The sequence below is a fragment of the Bufo bufo genome, chromosome 11, assembly GCF_905171765.1.
Source record: "Bufo bufo chromosome 11, aBufBuf1.1, whole genome shotgun sequence".
NCBI lineage: Eukaryota > Metazoa > Chordata > Amphibia > Anura > Bufonidae > Bufo > Bufo bufo.
The window spans coordinates 94,268,350-94,282,698 of NC_053399.1; the positions used below are offsets into that span (position 1 = coordinate 94,268,350).

At 42.1% G+C, this 14,349-nt stretch overlaps 1 protein-coding gene across 1 annotated transcript in view; it reads right to left on the bottom strand.

Annotated features, from left to right (window-relative positions):
• Window positions 1-14,349, bottom strand: part of LOC120981568 — a 181,721-nt gene that overhangs the window by 165,808 nt on the left and 1,564 nt on the right. The gene's annotated exons all lie outside the window — the stretch shown is intronic.

Consider the following 14,349-nt stretch of genomic DNA (forward strand, 5'->3'; position numbering starts at 1 on the left):
CAGGTTTCCCTGTGTCAACATCCTTTTTGACTCATGACCACTGCAACTAATGACTGCAGTTGTGATGTGTCACTCATATGTCACTTGACCTGTTACATACGGGGACTGCCCTGTCACGTGACCCAGGTGAGACTTCCATGGGTTAATCTATTCCACACACTAAGTTTCGCACTCCCCTACTCACACGCTGCTCATAGAAAACCCCACGCGCCCCACTAACAAGCAGGAGCACGATAGCATGAGCCACGCTCATAGCAGACACAAGGTAACACCAACCGTACTTATACACTTAAAATGGAGATAACTGGGCTGATTGTAGGCCACAAGGCAAACCATTAAAGATGTAGGTTTAATGTAAAAAATCTATAGTACTGAAGTTACAAAAAATGAACAGAAATAACAGACAAACATATATAGACGTATAGAAACAGTAAAAGGATTAAAGGGAACCTGTCACCAGTTTTATGGTGTCCTAACTAAGGGCAACATAAATAAGTGACTGATTCTCTTAGCACAATGCTGGGTCACTTTCTTTAATTGACCCAGTCAATCTGCCAACATCTTGTATTGAAAAACTCCAGCTGATAATGATGAGTCATGAATATTCATGAGCTCCTGACTCTCCCCGCCCACCTGCTGCTGAATGACAGTTATTTTCCATAGGAATCAGCAGCAGGTGGGCAGGGGAGTGGCTATAGCTCTGAATTAAATATACGCTGGACTCAAATCAGCTCATTAGCATGCGGCATCTTTGTGTGTATATTATGAGGTAACCATCTGTCACACCAGTAAGTGAATACATCTAAGGCACTTTATAGTAGTTAATGATTGTATATAATTAGTTAGATTATAATCAAATATCCACATGACAGGTTCCCTTTAAAACTCTTATACTTAGCATATGGCTTGGTAAAAGTCAGTTTTTTGGTCCCGGGGATTGGGTCAACCCGGAACACAACCCAATGACCGATCTGATCCCCAAATTGTGTCAAAGAAATGTCCAAAATCCCTCATTTTTATCCCAATTTGGCAGAGGTTGGAGCTCAGAGGGATCTCCCTCCCATTCTTGGCCCAGCCAATTTGTGTTGTAAGGTTATATTACATACATAATGAAGTACTGATTGGTTCTGTCCCCTTTAATTATTCTATCATCTTTTATATTCTCCTTGTAATGTGGTAACTAGAGAGGAGCGAATTTCATATTTTGAAATTTGTTCACGCTTCGTTTGGTGGTAAAAGCAGAATTGCGTTATGGATTCCGTTACCACGGACCGTAACGCAATTCTATGACGGAATGCCTCTCTAGTGGTGAGTTAGGGATAGTGAGATAATATACACAAACCCCCCCCCCCCCCCATTATCCTGAGTGATTACCTATGAGACATGCGTGATGCAACTAAAATTCTTACATTGCTTTCTCACTGCAAACATTCTACTGAACAATGTACTTTAGAACTTACACTTAACGCCCTGTTACATGAGATGAGGTTCCATATAATTATCAGAATTCAAACAAATGCTCGTCCCAGATAATTGGCATGTGCCACCAGTCACCCAGCAAATGTCTGTTTGTTGGGAGATCGCATCCTTCTTGTTGCATCAAAAATCCTTGTTAAGCTTGTATTATACACACAGATAATCGTGCAGATAATCGGTAACAAGCATTCGTAGGAAGGCTCGTTAGCTATGATACCGCCGGCGATTACCTGATCAATGAGCAATTGGAATCTTTCAGCAGGTTTAAAAAGCATTGTTTGCCGTTGGCAGATCATGCTGTGCAATCACCATCTGCTGCCGGCATTCGGTATGGGGACGAGTGATGGCGATTGCCGGGAAGGAACACTTCTTTCTCGACAATCCCCCGGACGATCTACTTGTCTAATATAAGCTTTAAATTTTTATTAGCTATAAGGGCGCCTTCACACGTTGCAGATTTTTTGCAGAAAATTTTCCATGACTGAAAATCAGTTCCATTCATCTGAGTGGGGTCTATTCGGAAGGAAGCACATGGATTTCTGCAAGTCTCATTCAGGTGAATGGAACTGAATATCAATTTTCTGTCATGTGTGAAGGCTCCCTTAGACTAGTCACAAACCAATACACCTTTGACCTTACGTGAAATTGTAATCACAGTGTATATAAACAGCCTAAATTTGTTTAGATGTTTCCTGGGGGTTAATTGTACCCCTCAAATGCATGCTCCATTTAGTAAAATATATTGCCTTGAAAAAGTATTCATACCTTTGAACTTTTCCACACTTTGTCACGTTACATCCAAAACGTAAATGTAGTTTATTGGGATTTTATGTGATGGACCAACACAAAGCAGCAAGTATGTGTAAAGTAAAAAGAAAATTATACATGGTTTTCAAAAAATTTTATAAAAAAAAAATCTGGAAAGTGTGGCGTGCATTTGTATTCAACTTTGTAGGACCACCTTTTGCTGCAATTACAGCTGCAAGCCTTTTGGGGTATGTCTCTACCAGCTTTGCACCACGCTGAAATTTTTGCCCACTCTTCTTTGTAAAATAGCTCATGCTCAACCAGATTGGATAGACAGCGTCTGTAAACAGCAATTTTCAAGTCATGCCACAGATTCTCAATGGGATTTAGGTCTGGACTGTGACTGGGTCATTCTTAAACATGAATATGCTTTGATCTAAACAATTCCATTGTAGCTCTACACTGCATGCAGAATTATTAGGCAAATGAGTATTTTGACCACATCATCCTCTTTATGCATGTTGTCTTACTCCAAGCTGTATAGGCTCGAAAGCCTACTACCAATTAAGCATATTTGGTGATGTGCATCTCTGTAATGAGAAGGGGTGTGGTCTAATGACATCAACACCCTATATTAGGTGTGCATAATTATTAGGTAACTTCCTTTCCTTTGGCAAAATGGGTCAAAAGAAGGACTTGACAGGCTCAGAAAAGTCAAAAATAGTGAGATATCTTGCAGAGGGATGCAGCACTCTTAAAATTGCAAAGCTTCTGAAGCGTGATCATCGAACAATCAAGCGTTTCATTCAAAATAGTCAACAGGGTCGCAAGAAGCGTGTGGAAAAACCAAGGCGCAAAATAACTGCCCATGAACTGAGAAAAGTCAAGCGTGCAGCTGCCAAGATGCCACTTGCCACCAGTTTGGCCATATTTCAGAGCTGCAACATCACTGGAGTGCCCAAAAGCACAAGGTGTGCAATACTCAGAGACATGGCCAAGGTAAGAAAGGCTGAAAGACGACCACCACTGAACAAGACACACAAGCTGAAACGTCAAGACTGGGCCAAGAAATATCTCAACTGATTTTTCTAAGGTTTTATGGACTGATGAAATGAGAGTGAGTCTTGATGGGCCAGATGGATGGGCCCGTGGCTGGATTGGTAAAGGGCAGAGAGCTCCAGTCCGACTCAGACGCCAGCAAGGTGGAGGTGGAGTACTGGTTTGGGCTGGTATCATCAAAGATGAGCTTGTGGGGCCTTTTCGGGTTGAGGATGGAGTCAAGCTCAACTCCCAGTCCTACTGCCAGTTTCTGGAAGACACCTTCTTCAAGCAGTGGTACAGGAAGAAGTCTGCATCCTTCAAGAAAAACATGATTTTCATGCAGGACAATGCTCCATCACACGCGTCCAAGTACTCCACAGCGTGGCTGGCAAGAAAGGGTATAAAAGAAGAAAATCTAATGACATGGCTTCCTTGTTCACCTGATCTGAACCCCATTGAGAACCTGTGGTCCATCATCAAATGTAAGATTTACAAGGAGGGAAAACAGTACACCTCTCTGAACAGTGTCTGGGAGGCTGTGGTTGCTGCTGCACGCAATGTTGATGGTGAACAGATCAAAACACTGACAGAATCCATGGATGGCAGGCTTTTGAGTGTCCTTGCAAAGAAAGGTGGCTATATTGGTCACTGATTTGTTTTTGTTTTGTTTTTGAATGTCAGAAATGTATATTTGTGAATGTTGAGATGTTATATTGGTTTCACTGGTAAAAATAAATAATTGAAATGGGTATATATTTGTTTTTTGTTAAGTTGCCTAATAATTATGCACAGTAATAGTCACCTGCACACACAGATATCCCCCTAAAATAGCTAAAACTAAAAACAAACTAAAAACTACTTCCAAAAATATTCAGCTTTGATATTAATACATTTTTTTGTGTTCATTGAGAACATGGTTGTTGTTCAATAATAAAATTAATCCTCAAAAATACAACTTGCCTAATAATTCTGCACTCCCTGTAGTTGGATGTTTAGGGTCGTTGTCCTGCTGGAAAGTGAACCTCTGCCCCAGTCTCAGTCTTTTGCCCGTCCCCACTGAAGAAAAGGCTCCCCACAGCATGATGCTGCTACCACCTTATTTCACAGTTGTTATGGTGTGTTTTGAGTGTGGTGCAGTGTTTTGTTTTCTGCCACATATAACCTTTTTCATTTAGGCCAAAAAGTTTAACTTTGTCATCATCTGACTAGAGTACCTTCTTCCACATGTTTGCTGTGTCCCCTGCATGGCTTGTGGTAAACTGCAAATGGGACTTCTTAAGGCTTTCTTTCAAAAATGGCCTTCTACTTCCATATAGGCCAAATTTGTGGAGTACGTGACTAATATTTGTCCTGTGGACAGATTCTCCCACCTGAGCTGTGGATCTGTGCAACTCGTCCATAGTGACTATGGGCCTCTTGGCTGCTTCTATAATTAGTGCTCTCCTAGCCTCGGATGTCAGTTTAGGTGGACAGCCATGTCTTGGTAGGTGTGCAGTTGTGCCATACTCCTTTCATTTTCGGATGATGGATTGAACAGTGCTCAGTGAGATGTTCAGAGCTTGGGATTTTTTTATAACCTAACTCTGCTTTACACTTCTCCACAACTTTATCCCTGACCTGTCTGGTGTGTTCCTTGGTTTTTATGATGCTGTTTGATCACTAATGTTCTCTAACAAACCTCTGAGGCCTTCACAGAACAGCTGTAGTGATACTGAGAATAAATTACACACAGGTGGACTTTATTTACTTACTGACTGAAAGCAATTTGTCACTCTGGATTTTATTTAGGGGTATCCGATGCAATGCCAGACTTTTCATATTTTTATTTTTTATGTATTAAAATTTTTCAAAACCATATAGCATTTTCTTTTCACTTCACACATACTTGCTAATTTGCGGTGGTCTATCGCTTAAAATCCCAATAAAATACATTTAAGTTTGTAGGTGTAACGTTAAAAAATGTGGACAAATTCAAGGGGTATGAATACCTTTTTAAGGAACTGTAATGCCGAATTAACTGGTAAGACCTGCTGCTTGCTCTCTGCTCCTGGCAGTCCATCTTGTACCAACTTTTTTATTTTACCTGTTCCACTAACATCCAGTCTAGCGGGGTCACTTATTTCTCCAGTACTGGTCACACATCGATAATTTCCACTGTCTGATGTTCCAGCATTTTCTATTCTATAGGATTTTTCATTGTGCACTTGATTATTGTCTTTGTACCATATATAATTCAGATCTTCTCTTCTAGTAGACTCCACATCACAGGTCATTGTTATAGACTCTGTTGTGAATATCTTCTTGTAGTTTGGAGTGAAGGTCACCACAGATTTGAGGGCGGCTCCTATAAAACACAGTAGACACAATGGGCCAGATTTATCATTCCTCTGACAGCTCACTCCACTTTAACATATGGCTAAAGTCAGTTTTAGCCAAGTCAGATTTATGATCGGCCCTTTAAGACTGTAATAAATGTGGTTTGACGGTAGCAGTTTATCCGTCAGTAAGCAGCTTTACAAAAGTCGCACATCTTTACGAAAAAGTCGCAAGTTTTTATGAAAAAGTCGCATGTTCTATTAAAAAGTCTCATAAGATAAGCATGGTCCTCACTGGAGTGAAATTGGGACTTTTTTGCGACTTTTTTGCGACTTTTTTAAATAGTCCCAATAGTAAATCTGTCTAGAGATTCATTTACATAAGAAAACACGCCCACTTTCAGAAAACTGGCGAGCATAGTGCAGAGCAGAAAAAAGTCGCAAATTTGTGCGCAGTTTTAGCGTTTGGGACTTTTTTGGGACTTTTTCACTCCATTATTCTGACCTGAGCTAATGATAAATCTGGCCCAATGACTTGCTCATTCTTCTCTGCAGAACAGATTAATACCAGAAAATAGATTCAGCAAGCACTAAGGGGGTAATTTATTATTATATACACATTTTGGTGTACTTTTGTCGCAGATTTGGTCGAAAGGAGTGGGTATCCTCCACAGTCCTCCAGTATGTTAACTCTCCTACTTCTGAAATACAATGGACTCTAACACATTTCCATTCGTATTTTTCTATTGACTACTGATCTAGAGTATACCAACATCAGAGGGTAACACTTGAACCAAGCAGGGTAATTCAATACCAACTTTAAGCTTTAGAAGCTTTGCACATTGTTAAATTAAGCCAGCGCATAAGCTAGTGTATTAATGTGCCACATCTGTAGATCGGGTGGGAGAAGTAGACCTATGGGACGCACACAGTGACGCGTGCGTTCCACTTGGACAAACCGGAACCCCGTCACTGTGTGCGTCCCATAGGTCCCGCCCCTCTTTCTATTCTTTTTTGCTGATATGGAGCTACAACCTTTAATATCCCCACTCTGGAGAGGTGATATATGTCTCTATGTAGGGCAGCCTGTCATGTGAAGTGTGTTATATGTATTAAATCACCTGCGGTCTTAACTATAAACGGTACACTCCCGCAATTACATAATACCACAATAAAGAAAAGGAGTGCGTAACACACCGGTATGAGAAAATACAAATCAATTTTATTCAATATCCATAAAAGACATACATGATACATATTATAAGACAATAAATGAGCAGGGACAGCCACAATCCTGCATCACACTGCTACCTGCCCCATCAAATGGATGGACATAATGGAATCTCCATGTATATAATATATAAATAGTCAATTATCCCCATGGATATAATGCCAGATGAATGGAGAATCTACAGCAAGGGTGTGCTTGCCTCAATGAACCGGTGTGCATAAATACCAAAGTTGCGGACACAAGGTCCAAAAATACTAGGTAAAGCAAGTGTGTAGGGCTACATACCAACAGAGCTGGGACAGGTACCAGGGCAATGGCGCTCCTCAACGCGCGTTTCGCGTATAGTTTGCTTCCTCAGGAGGAGTATATATTATATACATGGAGATTCCATTATGTCCATCCATTTGATGGGGCAGGTAGCAGTGTGATGCAGGATTGTGGCTGTCCCTGCTCATTTATTGTCTTATAATATGTATCATGTATGTCTTTTATGGATATTGAATAAAATTGATTTGTATTTTCTCATACCGGTGTGTTACGCACTCCTTTTCTTTATTGTGGTATTATGTTATATGTATGTGTATGAATTTTTTATTTATATGTAGTCTAAGGCCAGATGGAGCACCTTTATGCAAATTCTATGCGTTCCACTGACGTCATATCCGTTTTTTCCGGCAACTACCTAATTCAGTTCAGAATTCTTATATATATATATTTTTTTTTTATCTTCTATGTTTGATTTAGATATTATTGGATTCTTGCAACATCATTTGTCCCCCAAAGGGACTGCGTTAAAACTGTTATAGATTGATTTTCACACCCTTGAGGTTACTGTGTGAGATGTCATTTCCGTAGCCACGCTCACAAGATTTTGGCGCCGATTTTCGATTTGTTTTGATTCGTTCATTTGGTATATATGTATCTGTAGACAACTACTCACCTTATCTATCTGCTCCTGAGGAAGGGGGATATTACATGGACCCCCGAAACGCGTTGAGCTTGTTTTATTCTCAATAAAGAGAGATTTTCATGAAGTTAAGGATCCGCCTGCTGTTTCCATCTTCAACGCAGATTTGGTCCACTTACCTGGATCTCTACCATTCTACGAACGACCTCGGATCAGGGGGGCATCACCCCGGGTGTCTTGAGTTTATCCTGGAGGTGACCCCCCTTGTGAAGTGAGTGGAAAAGCTCTAAAGCTTTTATTATCTATTATTTGTTTTTATGTATTTATCACCTCTATATATATATATATATATTTGCATTTAACATCACAGATTGGAAGTGTGGCGCTCATCCTTCTCCTCCCCGGTGTCGTTTCTATCACCTCACGGGTTACGGATTCAGTTTTTTCTGTTCTATGTTCATTGACTTAGTGTTTAAACTTTGTTTACACTGATTTGAGCTGCCTACTTCTTTTTAGTGACCTTTTTCTTCACATTATCACAGTCCTGTTGGCGCCCGTCTTTCCTTCTCTTCAGGGGCATTCAGTTGATCCCTTTATAGAGTTGGGATAACCTAGTTTTCTTTTTTCTTTTTTACGCTCCAGATAAGTTTAAAGCAGGGTGCTTTATTAGGGTTTTGCCTATTTTTGCCTTTTCACGCCCCTGAAGTATATAATGTGGTCAGCATTATATACCGTAATTTTCGCCCCATAAGACGCACTCCCTCCCCCCCCCCCAAACTGGGGGGGAAATGCCCCTGTGTCTTATGGGGCGAATACTAATGAGCGCTTCCAATATGGAAGCGCTCATTAGTTCCGGAGGACCAGGAAGCGGTGAAGGCTCTGTACTCACCGCTTCCTGGTCCTCGGCTGTCGGCTGTGCAGTGGCTGCACACAGTGTGAGGGCACTCTGTGACCTTACCCTGTGCGCGCCAGTTCACAGCACAGCCGACAGCAGGAGGAAGAAGATTGCGCTGGAGGAGAGGAGTGGCGGTGTCCAGGAGCAGGAGAGGTAAATGGTTTATTTATTTTGTGATCTGAGGCTGGGGGCTGCTGAATAATGGCTGGGCGCTCATTATATATATGACTGGGGGCTGATTATATATATGACAGGCGGCTGATTATATGAATGGGGGCTGAATATATGACTGGGGGCTGATTACATATGGATTGGAGCTGATTACATATGGCTGAGGGCTGATACCATATGGCTGAGGGCTGATATGAGACATGGGGGACTGTGAGCTGAGGTATGATTAATATTGGGGGTCTGATTGGTGGTCTGACCTGTGGTGTAATGAAAAATATTTTTTTCTTATTGTCTTCCTCTAAAACTTGGTTGCGTCTTATAGGCCAGTGCATCTTATAGGGTGAAAAATATGGTACGTGTTAGTTTAAAACACATTTTTAATGTTATCTAGTGGGTTTGGTGAATAAAACACTGAACTTGTAACTTATGCAGACTGTCTGCACTGTATCCTGCTTCTCTTTGGTCCTGATCTAGTTGAGAACTTTAATACAGGTAAGTCAGTTGAAAAATACTATGCATTTGGGCAACCAGAGGATTGCATGTGCATTATACTGTGCTCGATTTTAAAAAGTAAGAAAGTCAATGCCATATTGGAGGACTGTCAAGGAATCCTAATGATCCTGCCCAGCTTTGTTTGGATGGTGGTGAAGTACGGTACATGTACTGTGCTTGACTTCCATGTGATAGCCCTAAAATATTTATATCTTTAGATTAAGATAAGAAAAAATACATAATGTGCAGTCCACAGCCAAAACTAAACCAGGTCCACAATGAAATGATATCATTGCTTGTATGAAGCTTTAACAGATATTCTTATGATAAAGCAGCAATTAAGCTCACCACATCCCTCAACACCATGGCTATTGCAGTCTCTTATGGTAGAGTATTGGTAGAGTATTAGTACAACTTCCTGACTACTATCACATCCTCTACTGCATTTGATGTATCATGACTAGAGTGGATCGAACCTGCCTTTTGGCAGGTTCGAGTTCGGGGTTTAAGTGAATTACGTAATGGATTCTGTTCTCACAGAATCCATCACGTAATTTAATGCTGGCATGCCGCATAAGTGTATGGCCAGCTCTGAGGGTTCCGTTCTGCTGGCCATACACTTGTATTGTGATGGAATGCAAAAAGGAATGCCTGTAAAGGCATTCCATTTGGCATGCTGGCATTGAATTATGTTATGGATTCCGTGAGAACGAAATCCATTATGTAATTCACTTAAAACCCGAACTCGGACCTGGCAAAAGGCAGGTTCGCTCAACTCTAAGCATGACCTGTCAAAAACATGTCAAAGTCTTCTTTTATTTCTTTTTAATATGCAATGATTATACATGCTAAGGCAAAGAATTTCATGTTCGAAACGCGTCAGTGTCATTTTATTCACATGACATGACTTTTAATGAATTTCTGAATAAGAAGAGGCGTCACGGCGCGGTCTAGGAGGCGGGCACGTCCGGAGCGCGCACGCATCATCAGCACATTCAGCGTTGCCCGCGCTCCTGATAATACTATGCACGCCCCCCGCGCGTCTATGCGCATTTGAATGGTTTTACGGCTGAGCACCGAGCTGATCACTCGGCGCTCGGCTGTGTAGTCTGTGTGGAGTCTTAGACCCTGTATAGATTACCGGAAATTAAATAAGATCACTATCCGGAATACTTACTCCCTCCCATTGATTCTGGATTTATTTAACCAGGTATTAGGGGCGGCCTTGTTTTCTAAGATTGATTTAAGAGGAGCATACAATTTAATCCGAATCAATAAGGGGGACGAGTGGAAGACAGCGTTCAATACCCCGGCTGGTCACTTTGAATATCTCGTTATGCCTTTTGGACTCAGCAATGCCCCGGCTGTGTTCCAAAATTTCATGAACGATATTCTTAGGGAGTTCTTGGGAAAAATTGTTATTGTATATCTCGACGACAATATTTTCCCCTGATTTTAAGAGTTATGTGTTTCATGTTAGACAGGTGTTGGAGGTGTTGAGAGAGAACCAATTATCTGCTAAACAGGAAAAATCTGTCTTTGGGGTGCAGGAGATTATATTTCTCGGACATGTTCTGACTCCCCACGCCATAAAGATGGATCCTAGCAAGGTTTTATCGATTAAGGGATGGGTAAGACCATCATCCTTAAAGGCCTTACAACGTTTCCTTGGTTTCGCTAACTACTACCGTAAGTTCATAAAGAATTTCTCGGTAATCGCTAGACCACTGACCGACGTCACTAAGAAAGGGGCGGATCTGGAAAATTGGTCTACTGAGGCCTTAGATTCATTTGAAACCCTAAAGGAGGCTTTCAGTAGCGCTCCCATTCTAACCCAGCCAGATAAGGAAAAAACTTTTATCGTGGAGGTGGATGCTTCTGAAGACGGGGGAGGAGCAGTCCTCTCGCAAGGTCCTGCTGCCTTCACTAACCTGAGACCTTGTGCCTTTTTTTCCAGAAAGTTTTCCCCCTCTGAGAGAAATTATGACATAGGAAATCGGGAGTTACTGGCCATTAAGTGGGCATTTGAAGAATGTAGACATTTTCTTGAGGGGGCAAAACATTGTGTTACTGTTGTTACCGATCATAAGAACCTAATGTTTCTCGAGTCGGCTAAAAAGTTAAATCCCCGTCAGGCTAGATGGGCATTGTTTTTTACTCGCTTTAATTTTTCCATCACTTTCAGACCAGGAAGTAGAAACGTGAAGGCCGACGGACTCTCTCAGAGTTTCTGTGCGTACCAGCCTACAAAGACTCCACCTGAAACCATTTTACCAGCTAAGGTCTTCCTAGCAGCCTTGTCTCAGGACATCACGACTCTCATCAAGGCTGAACAACACCTAGCTCCGTCGTCCACTCCTACAGATAAGTTGTTTGTTCCAGTACAGCTTCGTCTCCAACTGCTGGGTGAGTGTCATGACTCTGTTTTTTGTGGACATCCGGGCATTGAGGGCATTAAAGAGCTGGTTTCCAGATCATTCTGGTGGCCTACTTTAACTAGAGATGTCAAGTCTTATGTGTTGGCCTGCGAGGTTTACGACCCTTACTCATTCCCAGTAGACCCTGATCTCATATCTCGATAGATTTTATCACTGATCTGCCACCTGCGGAGGGTAAGACTGTGGTTTGGGTAGTGGTTGATAGATTCAGCAAGATGGCTCACTTTATTCCCCTGCCTAAACTCCCGAGTGCGAAGACGCTAGCATCTTTGTTTGTGGAACAAATTGTACGTTTACATGGCATTCCAGAAAATATTGTATCTGACAGGGGTGTGCAGTTTGTGTCCAAGTTTTGGAGGGCCTTCTGTCTGAGATGCCAGATTTCTCTGTCCTTTTCATCTGCTTATCACCCTGAAAGTAATGGACAGACTGAGCGCCTCAATCAGTCAGTGGAACAATTTCTCAGGGCATATGTTGCAGATGATCAACAGTTGTGGGTGAAATACCTTCTGTTAGCTGAGTTTGCTCTGAATAACCGTGTTAATTCCTCTGCTGGGGTCTCTCCTTCTTTATGTAACTATGGCTTTCATCCTCATTTTCTTTCTGGGTCATCCGTCTCCTCGTGTAATTCCGAGGCGGATGAGATCTCCTCAAAACTCTGCACAGTATGGGCTCGGGTTCAATCGAACCTGGAAAAAGCTCAAAATACTCAAAGAGTCCAGGTCAATAGGAAACGTTCCACGGGGGTGAACTTTCAGGTGGGGGATAAGCTGTGGTTGTCCTCTAAAAATCTTTCACTCAAAGTTGCTTCAAAAAAGTTTGCTCCTCGCTTTATAGGGCCATACGAAATCATAGAGGTGATTAATCCTGTATCATTTAGGTTAGAATTGCCCAACTCGTTCCACATTCACGATGTATTTCGCAAGTCCCTACTAAAAAAATACATCGAACCTGTTGTACCGTCACAAGCCGCGCCTCTGCCTGTTCTGGTTAAGGATTCTGTGGAGTATGTGGTATCTAAAATTGTGGATGTCAGAAGAGTGCGTAATTCTTTGCAGTATCTGGTGTACTGGAAGGGCTATGGACCCGAGGAAAGGTCTTGGGTACCAGCTAGGGAGGTTCATGCCCCTAGACTGGTTAAGAAATTTTATGAGGATCATCCCGAGAAGCTGTCACCTGAGTCCTTGGGTCCGGTGGCCCCGCGTAAAAGGGGGGGGTACTGTCACGGCACGGTCTAGGAGGCGGGCACGTCTGGAGCGCACACGCATCATCAGCGCGTCCATCGTTGCCCGCGTTCCTGATAATACTATGCACGCCCCCCGCGCGTCTATGCACATTCAAATGGTTTTAGGGCTGATCACCGAGCTGATCACTCGGCGCTCGGCTGTGTAGTCTGTGTGGAGTCATGTGACGCTGGCCACATTAATAATTTATAATATTCATTCCCAAAGCCATCGGGACCTGGTGCATTAGAGAGCTTAAAGGGGTTATCCGGGTTCAGAGCTGAACCTGGACATACCCAGAATTTCACCCAGGCAGCACCCCTGACAAGAGCATCGGAGCAGTTCATGCTCCATAGTTACATAGTTGATACGGTTGATACCAAGGGATAGGTGGGGACATGAATCCCAGAAGGAAGTGAGACTCAGATTTCTACACGTTTTCATAAGCATTAATGTAATTTACTTTTAAGACTTCATCTAAACCCTTTTTAAAACTGTCCACTGTTCCTGCTGTGACCACGTCCTGAGGAAGTCTATCCCACAGATTCATAGTTTTTACAATAAAGAAGCTTTGACGCTTCTGGAGACTGCACTTTTTTTTCTCCAGTGGTTGGCAGTGCCCCCTTGTCTTTTGAGGGCATTTTACGAGGAACAGTTTTTCACAGTATTTTTCGTATGGCCCATTTATATATTTGTATAGGTTAATCATGTCCCCCCTTAGACGTCTCTTCTCAAGACTAACTAAATTAAATTCTTTTAATCTTTCTTCATATATAAGACCCTCCATGCCCCTTATCAGTTTAGTCGCTCTCCTCTGTACTTTTTCCAGCTCCAGGGCATCCTTTCTATGGACTGGTTCCCAGAACTGAACTGCATATTCCAGATGAGGGCGCACTAACGCTTTGTAAAGTGGTAATATTACATCCCTGCCCCGCGAGTCCATGCCTTGTTTAATGCATGACAATATCCTAGTGGCCTTAGAAGCAGCTGATTGACATTGTGTGCTATTTTTTAATCTACCATCTACAAGGACACCCAAATCTTTCTTTATAATCCCTATTAATCCCGTCCTCGATATCATTAATAAATAAATTAAATAATAGAGGACCCAGCACTGAACCTTGTGGTACACCACTTATAACCCGGGACCATTCTGAATAGGAATCATTGACCACAACTCTCTGAACACGGTCCTTGAGCCAGTTTTCAATCCAATTACAGACTATACCTTCCAAGCCTATAGACCTTACTTTACCTATTAAACGTCTATGAGGGACAGGATCAAAAGCCTTTGCGAAATCCAGAAACACTACATCCACAGCCGCCCCTCTGTCCAGGCTTCTACTCACCTCCTCATAAAAACAAATCAGGTTAGTCTGACAACTTCTATCTTTGGTAAACCCATGTTGGTTA